The sequence below is a fragment of the Scylla paramamosain genome, chromosome 2 (assembly GCF_035594125.1).
Source record: "Scylla paramamosain isolate STU-SP2022 chromosome 2, ASM3559412v1, whole genome shotgun sequence".
Classification (NCBI taxonomy): Eukaryota; Metazoa; Arthropoda; class Malacostraca; order Decapoda; family Portunidae; genus Scylla; species Scylla paramamosain.
The window spans coordinates 37,121,817-37,136,816 of NC_087152.1; the positions used below are offsets into that span (position 1 = coordinate 37,121,817).

The window sequence follows — 15,000 nt, forward strand, 5'->3', positions numbered from 1 at the left end:
TCTTAGCACTATACAAAAGAAAAAAAAAAAAAGAAAAAAAATATCCTCCCAACTCTCAGGGCCAGCTGCCAGACCCCCGGAGGCCCCCAAGGTAAACACAGCAGCGAGAAGGGCCCCATAACTTCCAACGTGGTGGAGAAAAATTATCCCTGAGGTATATTGACTATGTATGAGTCTCCAGATACACTCTAGATACTGCAATATTTTTCCCTGGAGAATAATGTAGTCGAGTAGGAGGGAAGGGAAGGAGGGATGGATGGAAGAGGGAGGAAAAAGGAAAAGGCATTCAGAAAGGGCTGGAAAGAGAGAGAGGGAGGGAGGAATATGGAGTGTTTGAGAGAGTGGTAATGAGGAGTAGGAGGAGGAGGAGCAGGAGGAGGAAGAGGAAGAAGAAGAAGAAGAAGAGGAGGAGGAGGAGGAGAAGGAGGAAGATCCGCATGCCAGAAAGAGAGAGTGAGAGTGAGTCAGGCTACGAGAAGGAGATTTCTAAAAGGGAGAGCGGTGGGAATAAGGAGAAAGTGCAATGCATTGTGCCCTGGGATTAAAAAAGAGAAGGCGAGGGAGAGCTGGAGTGAAGGGGAAAAAACTGCGAAGACAGGGATGAAGACTTTGAGAGAGAGAGAGAGAGAGAGAGAGAGAGAGAGAGAGAGAGAGAGAGAGAGAGAGAGAGAGAGAGAGAGAGAGAGAGAGAGAGAGAGAGAGAGAGAGAGAGAGATTTACATAGGAATAGAGACCACACACTTTATGCTCCACTCTTGGTGCTCTATTCACTAACCATGCATAGAGAAGTGGGTTTCAGCTCATGACTTAGTGAATACCCGCGTAGGACGGGAGAGGAAAAGTTGGGTTTTACACTTTTAAAATATATAGTATTTATTACCTTGCATTGTACAGGCTTGCATTGCGTCTGGTAGTTGACTTAAGGGTTGCAGAATGCGTGGCTTGTAATTCTATCTTCAATCCTTCCCCTGAGAATTGTGTATTGTAAATGTAACTGGTTGATTTTGAGGGTAAGAGGAAGGAGTCTCTCTCTCTCTCTCTCTCTCTCTCTCTCTCTCTCTCTCTCTCTCTCTCTCTCTCTCTCTCTCTCTCTCTCTCTCTCTCTCTCTCTCTCTCTCTCTCTCTCTCTCTCTCTCTCTCTCTCTCTCTCTCTCTCTCTCTCTCTCTCTCTCTCATTCCATGCTGTAATAAGTTTGAAATTGTCGTCAGTAGCAATTGTGATGTAAATAAAGTTTGGATTTGTCGGTGGAATGGAAAAGTGCGTGAATGTGCCCACTTTATTCAAAACATTGCACGTGGGTGTTTTCCATTGTTCTTGCTTGTTTTTCTGCTCGCACCCGCCCACACACACACACACACACACACACACACACACACACACACACACACACACACACACACACACACACACACACACACACACACACACACACACACACACACACACACACACACACACACACACACACACACACAGGAGAAAAAAAAAGAATAGTTGCAGTGGTGGATGTGGAAGCTATGCCATTAAACACTATCTCAGGAACAATTATGGCGTCTCTTTTCATCTATTTCAAGTCGCTTCAACGCAGTTTTTTTTTTCACCTCGACTCTCCATCTTTTCCGTGTGTGCCTTGTCTCCGTTTTTCATCCTTGCGTTGCCGTTCTGTCCGGGCAAATATTGATCTATCGTCAGTTCTGCGTGACCTGCTTGCGTCCATCTCCTCGTAATGGTAACACAGGTATCTCTCTCTCTCTTTCTCTTTCTTTCTGACTTCACTCTGCTTCGTTAACTCTGATATTCTTTCTTTGCCCACATGTCACAGCGGAGGTTTTACGATACGTTAGTGTGTGTGTGTGTGTGTGTGGTGTGTGTGTGTGTGTGTGTGTGTGTGGTGTGTGTGTGTGTTTTGCGGTTTTCTCATGTTGATGTTAGACTTTTAGTAAATTTGATGTTCGTGTTCCTTCATGTTTCTCTTTCTGACTTTACTGTGTTTGTCTTATCTTGATATTCTTTTCTTTCTCCACATGTTATGACGAAGGATTTTCTTTGCGTGCGTGCGTGTGTGTGTGTGTGTGTGTGTGTGTGTGTGTGTGTGTGTGTGTGTGTGTCCATATGATGATGTATAGAATGTTAGTTAAGTTCCGTGTTTGTGGCCGTCCTCTATTTGTAACTTCACTGTGTTGTTCTCTCTTTGTTAGCCATCAAATTCTTTCCTTTTCTACATGTCATGGCGAATGTTTTCCCTTGTGTTAGTGTTTGTTTTTATTCCGGTTCGGATATTGACGTTATGGAAATTTAGTTAAGTTTGTGCCACGTTGGTATCTGTGACTTTATTCTGTGTTGTGAACCGTATGATGTTTTCCTTCGTTAGCATGTTATGACAAATTTTTTTTTTTTTTTTCCACGCTGATATTTTATTTTTAGGTTCATGTAGCGATGTCATGGATCTTTAGTTAAGCTCTGAGTTTATGGCCAAGTGTATTATCTCCTATGTTACTGTGTTTTGTTAATTATGTTCTTTTCATTGTTTATATTCCATGCCAAATGTTTTTATTGCATGTTATTTTTTTGCCTTTCAAAGGAGTTCTCCCCTAATTAAACTTTGCGTGTGTGAGGGGTCAAAGTCTATACGATTCCACGGCCATGCTTAAATAAGACCATAGAAAGTCCTGGTCGTGGTTTTCTCAACGAATAAAGTAAAATTGTTTTCTCGTCACTGTGTTTGGCGACAACATAGTAAACCATCCTTGTTAGTGCTTTATTCCCCTTGAGTGGCTTGATTCCCACAAATTGCGACACACTAAGAAATGTCCTGCAGTTCTATGACTTGTTGTTTTGCTGCGTAATGGCTTCCCTCACATTCTTGTATTGAACTCTAGACTGTTTTTCCGCTCACCATCCTTTAGCGTTTTTACGGATCACTTATATTTCCTGGCCAGATTCACTTTTTTTTTCAGATAAATTTGTCGTCACTTCAAAGGTCGACGGCTTTCTTTCGTTTTTCCCCATTTTTAACTCTAAAAATAAACTTTCCCTGTGCCAGCAGTCAACAACTTCTCTGAAAATTTGTCCCCTCGTCCAGTCTCTTTTATTGGAATATTTTCACTCTTGTGTTGTTGGGCTTCAAGGTTGGTGTATTTCCACAGCAGATATATCGAAAATCCTGACTTTCTACGTGTTGAGGAGTCTCCCCAAAGCCATAAAAAGTGAGAGGAAAACCCAACTCAGATTAGCTCTTGCAAATTTATAAATACTAGGGAATCGCTGAAATTTTTAAAACTTTTGCTTTTACGTTGTTTGTAAACCTTAACGCAAGTTTAGAACTAAATCAAATCTTTTCTTGTATTCTGTAAAATGCGAGGGGAAAATATTTTATTTTTTCGTTTGTTCGTAAGTCTCATGAATTTTGGTCTAGGATGAATATTTGGTGGGAAAGCTTTTCCTTACACAAAGCCTTGAGAACAGGTTGTCCACAGGTCCATAAGTGATGTCAAGTCACCAGCTGCAGAGAAGAAAACTTGTTATCCAGTCGTTCTAAACCACTCTCAAATCATTGCCTTCTAATTATGGATCATTGCTCACCAATAGTTGCGTATATAGGTTTTGAGAATATTGTGATTTTCTTTCCTTCATCATTAGTTTCTCCATCATCATTTCCATCCACTCTAAAGGATGTCCCTACTTCTTTGAGTTTACTGTTTGGTGCATCGCTTTAACGAACTAGGGCATTGCCACTCTCTATTTTGAAAAGAAGACGTCCAGTAGAAGTAAAATGTTTCTGCATCATCATAAACCTTTACTCCTCCTCGGCCTCACGTGTTTGATTATTGTTTAACTGGATTATCTTTTTTTTTTTTATGAACTTCATGTTGGATGTGAAAACTACGAGTAGATCTTTCATTCTGTTTCTTGCAAGTGCCAAATCTGTTTCTAGCGATTTTATGTTGGTTGACTTGATGCAGGTCCGTCTCGTCTTCTTATTTTCGCGATGCCTGAAGGAATACAAGAATTTTACTGGGAATCTCCATGTCCGATTTACCTCATTGAATATCCGGTATTCCGATATCGAGTTTTCTGTATTTCTTCCTTTCTTACTTTTTCCTTACTTTGTTATTATTTTTTTTTACTTTCTTGTCATTATTTTCCTTCTTGTTTTTCTTTCTTTCATTCTTTCATACATTCTTGTTTCATTCTTTCTGTCCTTCTGATTTTGTTTGTTTCTTTCATTCATTCATTCATTATTCTTTATTTTTTTCTTCATTTTTTTCTTCTCCTGCTTCTCCTTCTCGCAAATGTGCCATGTCTTCGCGCTACGGGACTCCTAATCTATTTACTACTATTGTCGTCTCATGGTAACATTCACAGTAGTTTATAAACTTGTTTGCGTGGACATGTAGAAAGAAAATAGGGAATGAGAGATTGATTTTGTATTAGCCATGCGATAGAACTATTGAAATGCTCCAGTACAAAAAAAAATGTGTTGGAAAAGCTATAGAAGTTTATGGAAAAAAATAGCTAGCACTAAATGGGTTAACACTTTTCGTGGATCACAGCAGACAGCAGCTAACAAGGGATAAGGGACACGAGGCATGTGTGTAATTCATGCTGAGGGAGACACGTCTTGTAGTGTAGTGCTTCACTCAACAAAGGAGGATTGGCAAGGAAAAAGCTTCATGCCACTCGACTGATGTACCCTGTGTGGTCGAGCTAGAATAACGCATAGCAGTTTTGCCCAGCTGAAACGTCATAACCGAGACACAGTTGTTCCTTAACTCCTGTGTTTTGTGGCTTTGTAATTTGTTTGTGTAAAATCAACTCGTTAAAGGGAAGGCTTAGGTTATTCTGCACTTCGTTATCAAGTGGGTGTCCTGTGAGTGTGGGTCTTTTGTCCTCTCATGCGTGTTGTGCAGGTGTAGGTTGTTTATTAATGATGATTAGTGATGATGTTATCAATGCTGGTGGTAATGATAAAGATGATGGTAGTAGTGGTAGTGATAGTACTAGTAGTAGAAGTAGTAGCAGCAAAAGTAGTAGTAGTGTAGCAATAATAATAATATTGGTAATAGTAATAGTAATAATAATAATTTCTAAGCTTGTTACAAAAGCACCCACATCTGGTCATGTTGTGTTTGTATGTCTGTATGTCTGCTCGCTTTTTTTTTCCAACACACACACACACACACACACACACACACACACACACACACACACACACACACACTATTGATGAAACACAATACGAGGCAGATATCCACACTATAAATTTGAAACTGGGCCACTGTGCTTGTAATCTTCCTTTCTGGCACACCCTCTCTCTCGGTGGCGGCATTGAAAACCTTACTTCAAAGCGAGCAAGACAGATCAGTGAAAGAAAGGAGAACATACACTGTGGAGGAAAGCGGAAAACATTAATTGAAACCGCACACCGAGGATTTTGCGCTTACCTGTCCTCCTTGTGCGAGATTCTGTGTCTTTCACCGTCACATAAAAACACCCCGATGATTCTGCCGCCAGTCATTTTGTCAATACACACACACACACACACACACACACACACACACACACACACACACACACACACACACACACACACACACACATACAATTAGAGAGAGAGCGAGAGAGAGAGAGAGAGAGAGAGAGAGAGAGAGAGAGAGAGAGAGAGAGAGAGAGAGAGAGAGAGAGAGAGAGAGAGAGAGAGAGAGAGAGAGAGAGAATCAGATAAATAGATAGATAAATAGATAATTGTTATTGATCACAAGATACACACAAATGTTGATATTATGCTGATTTTGGGTATTTCCTAATTCTCAAACACAACGGTCTTAATTTACTAAAGGAATGATCGGAGTTATTTATGAAGTCTTGTGAAATCATATAATCACACACACACACACACACACACACACACACACACACACACACACACACACACACACACACACTGCGATTAAGATATCATTTTATGCTCATACGTACATACCGTGTATAAGTTATTCATATCTGTCGCCATTTGAAGGTTGTAACTACCGAGCACCCCATAAAATAGGAGGACACACATAATATTTGTAATAGAATGGCACCAGCAACTGTATTTCAGAGAGTATATGGCAGAGAGATGGGGTTGTTGGCACGGCTGCAATGAACAGAGGTAATATGATTCATGGTTTACTTTCTGAGCCTTAATCGAAACTACTAGCTGCTTCATCCAATAAAATAATGCCAAAGAATATATGGGAAGGTGCAAGGTGACAATAGGCGTATACGTTGCAGCCCTTGTCTAAAACACATCTTCCTATATATCTACCTGTCATCCCTCACCATAAATTTACTTTATGTTCGACAAGCGGATGATGGATGTGACAGAAGAAACACCAAACAGATTAAGGTGGAAACAAGTGATCCGCTGTGGCAATCCCTAAGTGGGGCACACCGGAGGAGAGAGATCACAAATGGAAGGTCTGGTCTTGTTGCTTCAGAGCTTTTTACTCACTTTTCCACTGAAAGCAACTGAACTTTGTCTGTAGGATGCAAGGCTCTAAACATTAAAGATTCAAATCCATGAAAAATTTACCCGGCAGCGTCAGGCACCTTGCATATCACAGACTTAAAAGTTTAACACGCATACCAGAAAGTGTCAAATGAAATATTGTTGGACTCGGTGACGTGCCTCAAATAGAAAAAAAAGCTTTATTTTCCAAGACATGGGGTAATTATTCATGCCACAATTTCAGCAGGGGTAAGTACGATGGGGGTAGAATAGGCAGTATTATTATGACGCTCAGCAGCTTTGCAGGACGGTTTGTGAAATAAAGATGGGGTAATAAATTCATTCTAAAACTTGCATATAATGTACTTAGTACACACCAGTGACTTTTAACTCCGACAAGGAAAAGCAATGATGTTGAAAGCATAAGTATTTGTTAGAACGTCCACCACCCGCACACACACACACACACACACACACACACACACACACACACACACACACACACACACACACACACACACACACACACACACACACACACACACACACACAGAGAGAGAGAGAGAGAGAGAGAGAGAGTCTTGCTCAAGAAAGTAGCACGACGATGCAAGGATTTTAGCGAATGTCCGTTTTTATTGAAATAAGAATTAACATTATGCCAGAATACTAATGAATATAAATCATGTGTCACCACAAAACTTCAAAAGAGAAATTCGATAATCTCAAATGTATTAGTAAACAACGAAATACACCATAATAACAAGTGATAAAAGGTCACACTTTCCAGACCGGATTGAAGTTTTTTTTTTTTCACCAACATTTCTCCAAACATCATGCCAAGAAAAAATAAAAACTGCTCTCAATGTAAATAAAAAACAAGCTTACAGGTTTTAAGTTTTAACGAAGGTGGCGTGGGAGCAACAAGCCCCGAGGTGACGGCTGTGATTAAGAAGGCGGCACTAGTGAAGAGATCGCGTAGTAAAGGTTGATGCCATTAAGAAAATAAACGCTTGTAGAATTTTAAAAAGCAATGCTGTAGATACGACGCTGAGTTTTATTTAAATGATAAATTAAAAAACAATAAAGGCAAGAGTAAACAAAATATAAACTAGTTAAACAAAACAAACATCACAAAGATCATCATTAATATACACAGTGAAACAAAATCGGAATTAAGGTTGCAGCGAAACCTAGAATGAAGCAACATGACAAAATTTAATCAGATATTTCAGCAGTGTTCCAGTCAAAACTTTACAAAAATTACAGTACAGTTGCTTCGTCCTGTGTTATTGCACACCACCAGTTTCATATTTAGCATTTTTAAACACTGAACTCTCATCATCAGTATTTCCAAAGACCAAAGTGATTAGTTCGGTTCTCATGGTTGTTTTCTCCACTAATGATCCAAAATCTTCGTTAGACTATCACTTGAACCAGGAAAACACACTTAGGGAACCCTGCAACTTCCGCAAGACGGATAAATGAAGACAAAACAGTCGGGAATACGGAGCCTCATGCCCAGGAGATATAGAAAAGAGAAAATAACTGCATAAAATAATATTAAAGACTGTTGTAGAAAGAATAAAGCAAATGAGACAGAGGATACATGTGCTAGATGGAATGAAAAAGTTTTGAAATCAGTAGGAGTACTTACATGAGCGTGTGCCGCAGCTAAGTGAAGGTAGACGCTTCATCCAGTATCAACGACTCTCTCCACTATGTCTTTTATTACATGGAAAATCAATGAAAGAAGTAATCTGATTCTTATGTACCTTGACGAAGGTAGCCTTTATTAGGAACTCGTAATATTAATGTTAGTTACTGATCAGTTGTCAAATCCTCCAATTGTAATGGAAATTGATCTTGTGAACTTTATTACAAAAGGAGAGGCTGAAATGAATCATCATACTCCTTAGGGTATTCTCTGCTAGTGGTCCGTCCCACTTGTCTGTGTGTCAGCTGATGATGACATTAGTACCAGAAACAGTAGAAAAATAACATTAGGAGTTGCAGTTTTTAGGCGATATAATAAGAGAGGTGTTATGGTAGTAAATGTCTAGATGGTAAGGAAATAGAGGCTCATAGCGGATTGATAACCCTATAGATTTTCTTGCTAGTTACGCCAGGATGAGTCTCGGTGCAGTGCTACAATAATAATTACTGCGTGAGAAAAAGTTAAAATGAACTAACTATCCCTCCACTAGTTGTGCAGACTCCGGACTTTCTCACTATTTAACGGAAGGTTTAAAAGAAAAACAAAAAAGAAGCATGATCAAGGAAAGATATTCTTCGATAGTCAGTACTGTACCATTCACACAGTAAACCTTGTGAGTGAAAGCACCACACGATGAAATAAATCCTCACTCTGCACTACGTCTTCGACAGGTTTGTAAAAGGTCTTTGACCCTTCAACACTAGTAAAAGTTTTAAACTTTGTCCGTAAACAAAGAATTGACGAACTCTTTCAGGAGTGTGTGTGTGTGTGTGTGTGTGTGTGTGTGTGTGTGTGTGTGTGTGTGTGTGTGTGTGTGCGCGCGCGTGCGTGCGTGCGTGCGTGCGTGCGTGCGTGTGCGTGCGTGCGTGCGTGCGTGCGTGTGTGTGTGTGTGTGTGGGGGGACAGAGATCGCGATAACAAGGTAATCTTGACAACGCAGTGACGGTAATACCTTGAAGAAGAATATCAAAGCACTTTTAATACTGAATTACCGAAACCTTTCAAGATTTTCTAAGCAAACTTTCAAGGAAGGCAATTAAAGCAATTATCCTTTTGTAGTCCTTGGCCAGACTGCCTTGCATGTCAAAACCAAATAAAACGCACAGGAACACTCATAAAACACTGAACATACAGTCAACATGCAGGAGTTAGTGACTAAAAGACTGTCACCAATATTTTTTTTTTTTTTTTTGTAAAATATCAGATTCAATATACATGAAAACGACGCAAAACATTAAAAATAAGGATTTATATATTTCTTTTTTTACATTTTTTTTTTTTTTTTTTTTTTTTTTTTACTTCGTAGAAATTCAAAGGAACGTCTAGAATAATGAGAGCAATTTCATGCCTCCTATTAAGATTCTCCCTAATGATGTTTTCCATCCCATCGCTGGCCTTAACCGTCGGAAGGCTTATGGAGTTGATGGGGTCCCTCCTCTTATTCCCAGAAACTGTGCCTTCGTGCTCACATCTAGTCTGTTCAAACTCTTCCAACTCTGTCTGTCATCATCTACCTTTTCCTTCTGCTGCAAGTTTGCCTACATTCAGCCTGTTCCTAAAATGGGTGATCGCTATCCCTCAAAATACGGTCCTGTTTTAATTTCCTGCCTCTCTAAAGTTTTTTTTTTTTTTTATCTATCCTTAACAGTAAAATTATTAAACATGTATCACCTCAGTCTTATATCAGATCGCCAGCATGGGTTCCGCCGTGGCCGCTCTATTTGTTATCTTCTGACGTTTCTTATGAAGTCTTGGTCATCTTCTTTTAGGGATTTTGTTTAGCTTTTTTGCTGTTGCTTTAGACATATCAAAAGAGTTTGTCAATAAGAGGGCAGAGTTTGTCAATAAGCTTTAATTTCCAATTTAGACATATCAAAAGTATTAGACAGAGTCTGCCAATAAGCTTTAATTTCCAAATTTTATCATTCGCTCTGTAACTTCATCTCAGGTTTCCTTTCCGGCCGTTCTGTTGCTGCTGTATTAGACGGTCACTGTTCTTCTCTTAAGTCTATTAACAGTGGTGTACCTCAGGGCTTTATCATGTTCAATGCCTCAAAACTCGATTCCTCCATCTACATGTATCAACTCGAAACAACCTTCCCAGATAACTATCCACTCTTCTTCAGTGACACTCAATTGTCCCCCTCTTCTACAATGAACTTCCTTGGTCTGTCCTTTACTAATAATCTTATCTCGCGCTAAAACAGTTTGTGTGAACTTAGGCTTTCTGAGTTGTCTCCACCAGTTTCTCTCACCGCCCTCCCAGCTGCTAACTCTGCACAGGGACCTCATCTGCCCATGTATGGAGTACGCTTCACATATATGACGGGGTAGAGGGATGGGGGGCGGTTTTCACCCATATTGCTCTCTTCAACATGGCAGTCAAAATAATTTCGTGCTATAAACCCTTCTCTGACTGACCGTCTTAAGGCTCTCTCTCTCTCTCTCTCTCTCTCTCTCTCTCTCTCTCTCTCTCTCTCTCTCTCTCTCTCTCTCTCTCTCTCTCTCTCTCTCTCTCTCTCTCTCTCTCTCTCTCTCTCTCTCTCTCTCTCTCTCTCTCTCTCTCTCTCTCTCTCTCTCTCTCTCTCTCTCTCTCTCTCTCTCCGCCGCAAGGTTGCATCTCTTGTTATCTTCTATCTTTACTTTCAGGCTCACGGCTCTTCTGACCTTGTTAATTGTGTGTTTTTCCACCCTACCTGAGGCCTCTGCCCCTATTCTGTCCACCTCTCCAGTGCAAAAATTAACTAGTCTTCTCAGGGTTTAGTTTCTTTTTATTGGTAAATTCTGCAACTCCTTGCCTCCTGTATTTTCTCCTAACGAACTTTTGGTACACTTCTCTTAAATTTATATAATCCTTTTCAGAGTATTCTTTAGGGTTTAGGACCTTCAATGGACTTTTTTTTATTGTTATTGTTGCTTTAGCCCAGAGGCCCTCTTACAACAAAATGAAATGTAATTGTTGGACATGCATCACGCGGTCATGCAGTACCTACGTTTTTTCCGCAATGAAACCTGTAAATATTCAACTTTACGGTCTTCCTCCGTTCATGGGCGGCAATAAGTTCAACACATTTTCAGAATGAAGGACATATTCTGCAGCGAGCGTTGGGTCAGGAAAGCATTACCTTGACGCTCATAAACAGACGTATATTGCTTCCACTTTTATGGTTGGTTGATTTGATGCCTTTTTAAAACAGCGATGACATCAAATTTTTCTCCTCTTCCCTGAATTTAAATTGCTTTGACATATTGTGCCAGCCAGCTCACCGAGCTATTGTTTCCCGCATACATGTTAGGGCCGTGTGTGATTGCTTCAGCTGAAATATCACCTGGCTTGTTTCTGTCGTGTTTAAAGCACTTAGTCCTGTCTAAGAGAGAGAGAGAGAGAGAGAGAGAGAGAGAGAGAGAGAGAGAGAGAGAGAGACTGAACAGATTAATTTTGTGTACAACAAAAATAAAAATGTGAAAAACATCAGCGAAGTGAAATGAAGTTCTGCTGTACTGATGTCTATTCTGTATATGTATGTTACCAATCCTTGATCTGGTAGCACTGAGGTGAGGTTGCATCATTAAACACACACACACACACACACACACACACACACACACACACACACACACACACACACACACACACCACGGTGACTGCACTATCAGGCAGCGGACGCCTCTCCCAGCGGCGCGTCGAAACTCAGCTGTTTACGGGGTTGCTTCGGTGAACTCTGCCAGGCATAGTCAACACTCCCCGCCCCGCTACGCTCCCCCTCCCGTGAGTTGACCGGGAATCTCACTTGCCAAAGATATTTTCTCATTTCTCTAAAAAAGATGATAGCTTGTCTTCATTATTAGTTTTGTTATTATTATTATTATTATTATAATTATTTATTATTATTATTATTATTATTATTATTATTATTATTATTATTATTATTATTATTATTATTATTATTATTATCATTATTACTATTATTATTATTATTATTTACTACTATTACTACTACTACTACTACTCTACTACTACTACTACTGCTGCTGCTGCTGCTGCTGCTGCTGCTGCTGCTGCTGCTGTTGCTACTGCTACAACTAGTGCTATTAATGTCATATTTTTGGTTATTGTTATTATTATTATTATTATTATTATTATTATTATTATTATTATTATTATTATTTATTATTATTATTACCATTATATCTACTACTATTACTACTACTACTACTACTACTTCTGCAACTAGTACGTACTTTTGTTAGTCTTATATAATTTGTTGTTATTATTATTATTATTAGTAGTAGTAGTAGTAGTAGTAGTAGTAGTATTAGTATTGTTGTTGTTGTTATTATTACTATTGTTGTTTTTGTTGTTATTGTTTATAACTCCACTGTTTATCTCCAAGATAAGTAGATAAGAAGATATGTTTTATATCCGCTAAATGTAATCAGAATTTGACTGTCTTTAGAAAACTTTTTTTTTCTTTTTTCTTTTTTTTTAAGTAGGATCACTTCAAGAAAAAAATATTGAAATCCTTAAGAAACTTTTAGTGACGTTAGTCTTCATAACTTAAGATGCCAAAAGCTCAATTTTAGTGCAGGATCTATCATTGGAAACCACCTGTAGTGATTTGTTTATGGTGATATTATGTTGTATAGATGCACAGTATTTAGACTAAGTTTAATAATCTAAACAGGGGCAAGGGCAGGTCTAAAGTGTGTAATGCTCTTTACAAGTAAGTAAATAAATAGATAAATCATATAAAAATAAAAATAGATTGTTAAATACATAAGTAAAGAATGCTTTGTGTAAATGAACAAGTAAATAAATGAATTAGTGAAATAAATAAAAAAAGAAAATAGATGTCAATAAATAAATAAAGCAAATATACGCGCTCTGACTTTCATCTGGAACATAACGCGTACCCAATTTCTCGCTCCCCTCAGGACTCCCCGCGCTCGCAGCTGCACGTCACACCGCCGCCGTCAGGGGATGGATGTTTATCAAGCCACTGACAACACCGGTGCGTCGTTTTCTGAGAGGACGCTGCCTGTAAATATTTAACCGTGTGTCTATTAATTTATCAACTCATGTGATGAATTTGTGGTTAAGTGTTGATAAATTGCATTTAAGACTCAATACACGCATCTTTTACTTTTTACAGCTGGATCTATGTTTGTTTATAAATATGTGTCACGTGCAGATCTTTAATCGCCCATCTATTTATTCGTTAAGTCAAGGAATTCATTTGTTCGTAAGTGCAGAGGAATCTTTAATCATTAATATTCATAATTCAGTAAACGCATTTGTGCTTTCAGTTTTTATGCACTATTTGCTCTCTTTCGAGTTCATATAATACTCAAGTTCTTATTTGATAGCTTAAAAACTCGCTGTAGATTTATAAGCACCTTAGGATATGGAGATCTCGTTTGTGTTCTTTTATTGATATTTTTACTGTCTTCTTTTATTGATATTTTTACTGTCATGGTCGTCCTTTGCTAACCTACAGGATGTTGCAAAAAGTGATAGCGATGACACACGCACAAATGAGAGGGAATAAGAAGCTTTCTTGGTATGTTTTAGACTACATTTTAAAGAGGCTGTATTACAAATGTGTGTAAATGTCAGAAAAGCTTTGACTGATCCCTGGAATATTTGTCTAATGGTGAAGGAGTTGAAATGATAAAAAAAAATACATTCTTTTTCAAGCTAAAGTGATGTGTGTGTGCGTGTCCATGTGCTGGCGTGGTGCTTGCTGTCAATATAATACCTGTCTGGCGGTCTGTATTCTCATCTGATTAGGATCCGTGCTCTTAAATATTTTGTTTTGTCATTTCTTACATATAAATAGGTTGTACTGAAAGTTATTTAGGTTCTCAGGGACGTTTTCATGAAGGTTCAATGTAGATTCGGCACCATCAATGAGAAGTGCACTCTTAATAGCAGGACTATTCATATATGTAGTCTTCGAAAATAGTCCTGATAAGAGGAAAAAGCATTTATGAATATAGGTCAAGTTTCTCTTTGTGGAGAGATCTGGCATCGTCCACGCGCAGTAAAATTTTACGTAACCATTTTTTATTTCATTGTAAGTGTTTTTATTTGCGATAGTTTTTTTTGTCTGTATTGTTTAAGCAACTTTTATGAAGTTACGCCGTCTGACCTCGATGCTTCAGCTCTAAATGACCAGTCAATCAGTTAATTAATCTACCGGCCTGACGCGCTTCAAGGACTTTGGCAGATGTAAATTAAGGAAATCTTTCCCATTACGTAAATGCTATTAATCCTTCCGTTGTTACCTTCATTTTTTGTTAACATTCAGAGCAATATTTATTTGATACACGCACAAAGAAGTCTAAAATAAGAAGTTAGAAGGTTAACAGCATAATAAAAAAAAGTGAGAACAGAAGAGGAAAAAATTAGAGAACAGGAGATTAATAGAAGAAAACTGTAACAGAAAAGAGTTAAATGAAACGTGGTTGGAATGTCCTAATAGTTTGATGTATGGCCGAGGCTTGCAAAGGAAAGGTATACATAGGTGATGTAGTGTTTCGAAAATGGTTTCATATCTTCCTTAACCCTTCTATTTCTCTGACCTTCCTTTCCTAAGAATGAAAACAGTGTGAAGCATTTTTTTTTTTTACATGGACATGAAGATAAAATGATATTAAGAGGCTATAATAAAATCAAAGTGTCTGAAAGTTCTAAATGATTATGAGAAAACTTGTCTAGCAGTGAAAGGGTTAAAGGTTCAAGGTAAAAGGGAGGCTGAAAAATAAGAACTGCTGATGTTTCTTTTTCTCCTT

General features: G+C 38.6%; 1 long non-coding RNA gene across 2 annotated transcripts in view; it reads left to right on the forward strand.

Annotated features, from left to right (window-relative positions):
- LOC135114546 (uncharacterized) overlaps window positions 1–15,000 on the forward strand; it is a 149,457-nt gene that overhangs the window by 54,176 nt on the left and 80,281 nt on the right. For both annotated transcript variants that reach the window (XR_010275536.1, XR_010275537.1), the window contains exon 2: window positions 13,141–13,246. This is a non-coding gene — a long non-coding RNA (uncharacterized LOC135114546). The remainder of the gene's footprint in view (window positions 1–13,140; window positions 13,247–15,000) is intronic.